This window comes from Castor canadensis, chromosome 16, assembly GCF_047511655.1.
Source record: "Castor canadensis chromosome 16, mCasCan1.hap1v2, whole genome shotgun sequence".
Taxonomy (NCBI): Eukaryota; Metazoa; Chordata; class Mammalia; order Rodentia; family Castoridae; genus Castor; species Castor canadensis.
This window is the reverse complement of record NC_133401.1, coordinates 67,909,956-67,920,512: the sequence shown is the minus strand read 5'-3', so window position 1 is coordinate 67,920,512 and position 10,557 is coordinate 67,909,956.

Genomic DNA, 10,557 nt, shown 5'->3' with positions numbered 1-10,557 from the left:
GCTCAGCATCTAAGTGAAAGACTGAACAAATGGGACTACATCAAATTAAAGAGCTTCTGCACAGCAAAAGAAACAGTCACTAGGCTCATAAGACAGTCCACAGAATGGAAGAAAATCTTTGCCAGCTATTAATCCAATAAGGGAATAAAATCCAGAATCTACAAGGAACTCAAAAAAAAATCAACCCCAAAAGTATCAACATCTCAATGAAGAAATGGGCACATGAATTAAACAGGAAATTCTCAAAGAAAGAGGTATAAATAGCCTGTAAAAACAGGAAGAAGTGTTCAACTTCCCTGCCTATAAAAGAGATGCAAATCAATACTACACTAAGATTCCATCCCACCTTCAATTTTAATGGCCATACCCAAGGGAAATGACAAGAACAAATACTGGCGAGGATGCGGCAAAATAGGCCTAATACACTGTTGGTGGGAATGCAATTTAGTACAACCATTATAGAAAGCAGTATGGAGAATCCCAAAAAGCTAAAGACAAAACTGGCATATTCTCCAGTCATACCTCTCCTGGGTATCTACCAAAAAGTACAGAAGTCAGGATAGACAGCTGTACACCAATGTTCATCACAGCACTAGTCACAATAGCCAAGCTATGGAGACAACCCAGATGTCCAACAACTGACGAATGGATCAAGAAAATGTGGTATAAATACACAATAGAGTTTTACTCAAGAATAAGGAAGAGCACTATTCACAATAGCCAAGTTATGGAAACAGCCAAGATGCCCCACCACTGATGAATGGATTAAGAAAATGTATCTATACATAATGGAATTTTATGCAGTCATGAAGAAGAACGAAATGTTATCATTCGCTGGTATGGATGGAATTGGAGAACATCATTCTGAGTAAGGTTAGCCTGGCCCAAAAGACCAAAAATTGTATGTTCTCCCTCATATGTGGACAATAGATCAAGGGCAAACACAACAATGGGATTGGACTTTGAGCACATGATAAAAGTGAGAGCACACACGGGAAGGGTGAGGATAGGTAAGACACCTAAAAAATTAGTTAGCATTTGTTGCCCTTAACGCAGAGAAACTAAAGCAGATACCTTAAAAGCAACTGAGGTCAATAGGAAAAGGGGACCAGGAACTAGAGAAAAGGTGAGATCAAAAAGAATTAACCTAGAAGGTAACACACACACACAGGAAATTAATGTGAGTCAACTCCCTGTATATCTATCCTTATCTCAACCAGCAAAAACCCTTGTTCCTTCCTATTATGGCTTATACTCTCTCTACAACAAAATTAGAAATAAGGGCAAAATAGTTTCTGCTGTGTATTGAAGGGGTTGGAGGGAGAGGGAGGGGGCAGAGTGGGTGGTAAGGGAGGGGTTGGGGGCAGGGGGGAGAAATGACCCAAGTCTTGTATGCACATATGAATAATAAAATAATAAAAAAAAAGAATAAGGAAGAATGATATGTGGTGGAAAGTAAATGGATGCAATTGGAGAACATCATGCTAAGTGAATTTAGCCAAACTCAGAAACACACAGGACACATGTTTTCTCTCATATGTGGAAGATAGATCCAGAAGATAAACATATACACAAAAACAAACATGATCACATAGAAACTCATATGTAGAACATATTTGTAATAGTGGAGCTACTCTATGGAGCACTGGAAAGAAGGAAAGGAAAAAAGCATGATAGAGCATCAACAATATCAAAAAACATAACATCTGTGTAGGTAGAGGATATAAGGGTATGTATTGAAAGCTGCTGAAAAATTAGGGGGTGGGACATAAAAGAGAGCAATGATAGGGGTTGAATGGACCAAAGTAAAGTAGACTCACAATGGGGACACACTGAGAAACTCCTTGGAACATTGACTTAGATATTAATATTGCAAGATAGCAATGTAAAATAGGTAAAGTGAATGGGAAGGGTGTTACTTGTGGGAGGGGGAGGATAAATGAAGGAGATTAAGATGAGGGCATATGGTGGATGATTTATTTATAGGAAGTAGAACAAGGAAACCTCTTGCAATTGATTTAAGTGGGGCAGAGAGGGGGTCAAGGGGGAGAGACGATGGGGGTGATGTAACCAATGAGCAATATAAACCTATTTGGAATTGTCAGAATGAATCCCCTTGTACACTGAATATATCCTAATTTTAAAAATTAGTGTACTGATATGAAATGAAAACCTAATATTCTATGTGTATAATAATAAAACTATATCCATATTTACCTGTTCTTAGTAACATTTGTAAGAAAGTGACTTAAAGGAAGATTTTGTATTTTATCAAGACAATTGCATATGTTTCCTGTTGATATTGTCAAACTTTTCACTACTTAGGAAACTAAAATTTAACTGAATGAAATTTCATTTAATTTTCTGCTCATGTAAAAAGTATTTAAATGACCCCTTATAACTATGTGATAAATAACTATTATGGTTTCAGTGTTCCATATTCATGCATGTATAGGAAGTGCATCTATCACATCCACACTCCTTAACCCTCTTCATTTACCCTCCCTCGACTATTGCCTTCCCCTAATGTGATCTTTTTTTTATATTCCTATTTGTCAATGTTTAAGTGTATGTTCATTGTTCAAAGGGGTTTTATCTTGGTGTTTTACCTGTAAATGTATTGTACTTTTAATCAGTCTAACCCCCTCTATTACTCTTCCTTTCATTTTGTTTTCAGTGCATTTAGTTGTGCTTTATTCCTGCACAGATGTGATACATTTCAGTATTATTCACTGTTTATCATTCTCTTGTTTCCCTCCTCAGCTAGTCTTCTCACACAGTACTACTGTTGGAAACATGTCATATATATACATTATAATGGATATTTGATCATGCTTGTATTTGTGTATAAGTTTATGTTTTGGATATATGTTCCACATATGAGAGAAAACTTGTGACCTTTGCCTTCTGAAGCTGGCTTACTTCATTTAACTAATCTCCAGTTCCATACATTTACCTGAGAATGACATAATTGCATTCTTCTTTAATCAGTTGTAGGACTTCTCAACTGTTCCCATAGCTTGGTTATTGTGAATAATGCTGCAATAAACATAGGTGTGCAAATCTCTTTATTGTATCCTGGCGTACATTCCTTTGAATATATCCCCAGAGTGGTATAGCTGGATCATATGGTAGATCTGTTTTTAGGTTTTTGAGTGGCTTCCATATTATTTTCCACAGTCATTGTAGTAATTTACATTCCTTCTTGTCCCTTTCCTTTGGTGTGTAGAAGCTTTTTAGTGTTATGCAGTCTCAGTTGTTGATCCTTTCTCTTTATCACTGAGCTACTGGAGTTCTAATCAAGAAGTTATTACCTATGCTGATATGTTCCATTGCTTTCCCTATTCTTTCCTGTGGTAGCTGCCAAGTTTCATACCTTACATTAATGTCTTTGATCCACTTTGAATTGATGTAAACACAGGGTGAAAAACAGGAATCTACTTACAGTCTTCTACGTGCAGATATCCAGTTTTCCCAGCACATATTTGCTGGAGAGGCTGTCATTTCTCCAAGTTATGTTTTGGGCTCTTTTGTTAAAAATCACATGGATGTAGCTGCTCAGATTTATGTGAGTCTTCTATTCTGTTCTATTGGTTTTCAAATCTGTTTTTGTGCTTGTACCATGCTATTTTTATTGCAATGGCTCTAGTACAGTTTGAAGTCAGGTATTGTGATATCTTCAACATCACTCTTTTTGCTCAGTATTGCCTTGGGTATGCAAGGTCTTTTGTGCATTTTATGAACTTTAGGATTTATTTTTCAATCTGTGTGATGAATGTCATTGGAATTTTGATGGGGATTGCACTGAACATGTAGATTGTTTTTGGTAGTGTAGCCATTTTCATGATATTAATTTTGCAGATCCATGAGCATGGGAGATCTTTCCATCCTCTGATTTTTTTTCAATTGCTTTCTTCGTGATTTATACATTTCATTGGAGATGACTCACTTCCTTCATTAAATTTATTCCTATGTATTTTTTTTCTTGAGACTATTGAGGGATTGTTTTCCTAAATTCTTTCTCAGTGTGTTCATTGTTGATATATTGGAAAGGTACTGAAAGATATTGTACCCTCTTTCCTGAAAGTGTTTGTGGTGTGTGTGAGTTTTTTGGTGGTTTTTAGTGCCTTTTAAGTGTAAGATCATATCATTGGCAAATAGGGATAATTTGACTTCTTCCTTCCCTATTTGAATTCCTTTTATTTCTTCCTCCCATCTTATAGGTTGGCTAGGAATTCCAAAAGTAAGTTGAATAAAGAGGGAAGAATGAACACCCTTGTCTTATTCCTGACTTTTTAAGGTATGTTTCAATCTTTCCCCATTGGGTATGTTGATGGCCGTAGGAGATTTTTTTCTGCATCTAATGAGATAGTCATGTGATTTTTGTCCTGTTTATATGCTATATTACATTTACTGATTTGCATGTGTTGAACCATCCCTTCATCCCTGGAGGGATGTATGAGATTTAGGATATGTTGATTTCAGTTTGCCAGTATTTTTTTTCTTTTATTCATATGTGCATACAATGTTTGGGTCATTTCTCCCCCCCTTCCCCTCGACCCCTCCCTTACCTATCCCACCTCCTCCCTCTCCCCCTTGCCAGTATTTAATGAGAATTTTTTGCTTCAATGTTCATTAGAGATATTGGCCTATAATTCTCTCTTTTTTGTTGTATCCTTGTCAAGTTTTGGGATAGTATAATACTGGCTTCATAGAATGAGTGCTGTAGTGTTCCTTCCCTTTCTATTTTATGGAAAAGTTTAAGGGGTGTTGGTAATAGTTCTTCTTTAAAGGTTATGTAGAATTCAGCATTGAATCTATCAGGTCCTATGCTTTTCTTTTATGGAAGGTCCTATTGCTGCTTCAATTTCATTTCTTGTTATAAATCTATTTAGTTGGTTTATATCCTCTTGGTTCAATTTTGGTCAATTGTACCTAGAATTTTATCATTTATTCTAGATTTTCCAACTTACTTGAGTATATTTTCAAAGTATTCCCTAATGATCCTTTAGACTTCATTGGCATTTATTGTGACATCCATTTTTTCACCACTAATTTTATTAATTTGGATCTTTCCTCTCCTCCTACTCAGATTAAGATTATTAAGGGTTTATTGACATTATTTATCTTTTTGAAGAACCAACTTTTTGTTTCATTGATTCTTTATATAGCTTTTTTTATCTCTATTTTGTTGATTTGGGTCATTATTTTTAGCTTGTTTTTCTTTTTCTAGGAACTTGAGGTGCAGCATGAGGACACTGATTTGAGATCTGTGTTTTTAATGTAAGCACTCATAGCTTTAACTTTCCCTTTAGCACTGCCTGAACTGTATCCTACAGGCTGTGGTAAGTTTTTTTTAAAATTTTCATTAGATTCTGGGAATTTATTTATTTCCTCCCTTATTTCTTTGGTGGCCCACTGGCTGTTCTGCAATGTCCTGTTTGAATATTTTCTGTAGTTTCTTTTGCTGTTGAGTTCTAGTTTTATTCCATGGTGGTCTGACAGGCTACAGAGAGTTATTCCAATTTTTAAATATTTGTTAAGACTTGCTTTGTGTCCTAAAATAAGATCTAATTTGAAGAAAGTCCCATGGGCTGCTGAGAAAAATATGTATTGTGCTGCTGATGGCTGAAATATTCTGTAGATGTCTGTTAAGTCCATTTGGTTTATGGTGTTATTTAATTCTAAGGTTTCTTTGGTGATTATTTGCCAGGATGACCTATTGGTGGCAGTGGGGTTATTGAAGTCTCCCACTATCATTGTGTTGGTGTCTATTTTTGCGTTTATGTCCAGTAATGTTTGTTTAATGCATTTGGGTGTACCAATACTGGGTGCATATAAGTTAACAATTGTTATTTCTTCTTGATGTATTGATGTATTGTTCCCTTGTTTGGTATGGAGTGACATTTGTGTCTTATGACTAATTCAGGTTTGAAATCTACTTTTTAAGCTATAAGTATAGCTACTCCAGCCTGGTTTTGGAGGCCATTTGTTTAGGAAATCTTTTTCCACCCTTTTCCATAGCTGGTATTTGTTTTTATCAGTGAGATGCATTTCATATATTAAACGAATTGTCAGGTCTTGCTTTTAATCCAGTTGGCTAATCTATGTCTTTTGATGGGGGAATTGAGACTATAAACATTCAATGTTTATGTTGAGACTTATGTGGTAATTTGTGCCATTTTGTTGGGGTGTGTGTGTGTGTCTGTGTCTGTCTGTCTGTCTTGTCTATAATTGCTTATCTGCTCATCTAATGAGATGTATTTATTCCCATTCTTTCCTAGCTACATTTATCTTTATCTTCTCTGTGTAACATTCCTTTGAGTATCTTCTGGAGGGCTGATACTCAAATGATCATAAATTGCTTTCATTTCTGTGTATCATGGAAAGTATTCATTTCTCCTTTAATTTTAAATGATAGCTTTGCTGGGTACAGTAATCTTGGTTTGAAATCATTTCCTTTCAATACTTACCCTTCTTGCTTTTAAAGTTTCTGTTGAGAATTTTGTTATTCTGATGGGTTGACCTTGATAGGTGATTTGATGTTTCCAGCTCACAGCTTTCAATATTCTGTTCCTCCTCCAACATTAAGTTAAACTTAATGTTTGAACTATAATATACCATGGAAATGTTCTATTTTGGTCATATCTCTCTGGTGTTCTCAAGGCCCTCTATGCTTGGATCAGAATCTTTTTCTCAAGATTTTGGAAATTTTCTACTAGTATTTTGTTAAATATATTTTTTTAAACATATTTCCAATGTCTTTGACTTGTATCTCATCTCCTTCTTCAATGTCCATGATTTGTAGGTTTGGTATTTTAGGGGAGTCATAGAGTTCTTACATATTCCACTTATATTTCTTCAATCTTTTTTCTATGTACTCACGTGTTTTAGTTATTGTATCTACTTTATCTTCAAGTCTTGAAATTGTTGCTTCTACTCATTCCAGTCTTCTGGAGTGGCACTCAATTTTATTTTGTGTTTGACTTAAGGAGCATCTTATTTCTAGAGGCTCCATTTTTTGAGCCTTTCTATATCTTTATTATTTTCTCTACTCACATCTTGTATTGTCTTCCTTATTGCGTTTATCTGGTTTTTGTATCTTCCTTGATTTCATTCAGATGTTTGCTTGTATCCTCTTTGCGTTCATTTAGTTGTTTCTTTGCCATCCCAATGAATTTATGTGGCAGTTTATTCACATTCTCTTAGATTTCATTCACTTGCTTTTTCATGTCTTTTTAAATTCTGCAATCATTTTTATCATCATTCTTTGGAACTTAATAATTGAGGTTTCATCCCCTTCACCATCCATCAGATGCCTCGTTGTGTTGACCTTTCGAGGAGTCATATTCCCCTGCCTTTTCATATTTCTTATGCCTATGGTTGAAAGTTTAAATCACCTGAAGTCTTTCCCTTGAGCTAATTAATTTGCTTTGGTCAGATTGGTGATGGGCTAGGCCGCTATGTCATTTCTGTCCATGGACAGAATAACTTAATAATAACAAATTCACCAATTCAATAGAAAACAAGGTATTTACATGAAGTATAAATCTTTGGTAGTATTATATATAAACAAATGTGTCCTGGAAAAATGAAAGTTGTTTGAATAAGATGAAGACTTAGGCAGTAAAAATAATGGGGGTGGGAGTATATGGAAGAAGGAAGATGGGGTGAGGGGGAGAAGAGCTGTGAGGTGTGAGAGCTGCAGGTAAATGAGACCCTAGAATGTAAAGATGGAGTTGTTGTGGAGAAGGATGCTATTGTCAGGGATTGAAGATAGATAAAAGAGTAATATATGAAGGTGGTAAAATAAACCACTTGTTGAGTGGTTTGTAATGAAGATATTATCATATATCTGAGATGTACTATTTGGGAATCACTAGCACTGTCCCTTTAACTTGTAAGAAATCCAAAACTTTGTCTCTTGTCAGGCTATACACTTATTATCTTACCTAATCAAAGATCCTAAATTTTATTCCAAGGGAAAAAGCTAAATTAATACGTATTTTTGACATCTGTGTAACTGTGATGCCAATTCTTGCTTGCTCCTTAATATATTAAATACATTTTCTCTTCCCTCAAATACATAAGCCTTCTGAAATGCAAAGCTTAGGAAAAACTTTATCAAGCAGGTGTCCTCCAAATTAATATTGTCAGTGATGTTAGCTTTTAGTAGGTTTATGTCCATAAGTTTTTATTGCAACAAGAAGCACTTAATGTTGATGATATAACATTGTCAATCATAATTATTATCCTAGAATACTGTATGCAATGAAAATAACTAGACTGTTCTGTCAATTACTGAACTGCTTTTCCAAATTTTTAAATGTTTTATTTGTTTATTCACATGGGCATACATTGTTTGGGCCATCTCTCCCCCGCTGCCCTCTCTCCCTACCCCACCTCACTTCCAGCCAGAACCTGTTCTGCCCTTTTCTCCAATTTTGTTGAAGAGAAGGCAAGCATTTTTGCTAGTTGATATAAGGATAGCTGTACAGAGAGATTGCTAGCATTGCTTCCATGCACACATGTGTTACAACCCAAGTTGATTCATCTCTACCTGACCTTTTGGCTAGTTCCTGATTTCCTTCCCATATTAACCTCTGTCACTTTAAGGTTTCTGTATTAGCTCCTCTGCAGTGGGGACATCAGACACTTTCATGTTTTGGGTTTCCTATCTATCCTCATGCCTCCCAGGTGTTCTTGTGGTCTTCGTTGGGTTCCTTAGCATAGTTTAGCTTTGTTTTGTTGGAGCCTGGAACTGAGTATCTGTTTTCTTCATTTCCCTCTGAATCCTGTATTAATTTATTTTTTGAAGGAGAATAGTTTCCATCCCTTTTTCGTCTTCCCATTGCTCCACTTGGTACTGTATATGTTCCTGGTCTATATGTAACTTAGTATTAGTGAACTTACAATAGTAAAACTAACAAAACAAAGAAAGCAAAGAAAAAGAGAAGAAAAAAAATGAACACCTAAGAAATCAACAGGGAGAGGTGGTGGACAAACAAGCAGGGAACAAAACAAACAAACAAACACATAAAAAAATTCCAGGTTCAGGAACAACAGAATTTCAGTCTTAGTATTTTTGGTGTTAAACCTTCAGCATCAAGTCCTGGTGTTGGTGTTTAAGCAGGTGCTTTGTCTTAGTCTCACCAATTTGTTGGGGAGAGTTACCAGTTTTTTTTTTTCATCTTTCAGTGGTAGCTGCTTAGTCAGCTCCTCCCTCAGTGAGGTGTGGCTTGTCCTCAGGTTCTGGAGATCACTCTGTGGTTCACCAGCCATCCTGCTTTTGCCTTACCCCCTTCTTCTGGGGCAATGTCAGAGATCTGTTGTCTGGCTCCCTACTGTCACCATGGTATGCTGATTTGCTGATCGCTTTTCAGTTTTGCAATATTGTTTGACTTTGGATGTTGCTCACTGGCTCAGGAGATGAGTTTTGTGGACCACTATCTGCCCTATTTCAGGAAGGGTTTATCACCCACCCTGTGTTGGCCTGTCTGCCTTTCCAGACTTTGTTTACTGAAAGTTTGCTTGGAGATGAGCTCCTTGCCTCTCCCCCTTCTCTGGTGCACTTAAAGCATACCCCTCCCTGCCCCGCATGTTCCTTTTCAGTTCCTTGTTTAGTATTGTTTTTTTGCTTTTGGTTTATTTTTATGCAGGGCAGAGGGTCAGTTTGTCCAGGGTGCTATACTGGTTTATCCCAGGGTTGGCTCTGAGAGTACCCTGTGCTGCTTATTTGCTCACTTGTTGTTCTGCTGGATGTCTACCAAGCAGATTTGGAGCTGGTGTCTGGTGGCACAGGAGCCCTCCTGTTTTCTCAGTGTAATATGGCACAGAGAAGCTTTGCATGGGCTGAGGGTTCAGGGTGTGGAAACCCTGATTCCTCTTGGTGGTTTTTTCTGCCAAGTGTGGCTCCAGCATGTCAGCAAAATTTTTCATTTACAGCGCTCATGTTGTCTGCTTCTGCATTTCTAGTTGCCATCTTGGATCCCCACTTTTCCGTATTTTAACCAAAATTATTTTAAGTCTTTTTATTCACAGTCTGGGTCCTTCTCCGGAGCATTTTCAATTAAATTCATAGAAAATAACTCTAACAAATACTTATTTCTCACATGAGTTAAATCTTGTAAACATTTGGTTTTGTTTTGTATTTTTCTTTTGAAACTTTGTGTTGTCTGTTGATTTACCATAGCATTTTAAATATGCCAGGACATCATCTAGAGAATATACAAAATTAAACTTAAAATGAACTCCAGATAAGCTCAGCTTAAGAGTCATTCCTTCTAAACTGCTTTGTTGCCTTAATTTGGCCAAAATGGTCTTATTGGTACTGACTCCCACCTGAACTGCCTGTTACTCCCCATCTAAAGTGGAATCAGATCAGATCATTTGGGGGGGGGGAAGCTAATCCCAGCAGTAAGGTACTTTCATGAATCATGTGGTTAATTGGAGAAATGTTCAGAAACAGTTTGGAGAAAACTTCACAGAAAAGGCAGAAAGTGGTAAAAATAATCCACATGAAATTATTTGTGTCAGACTTCAGAAAAGTTTCTAAAG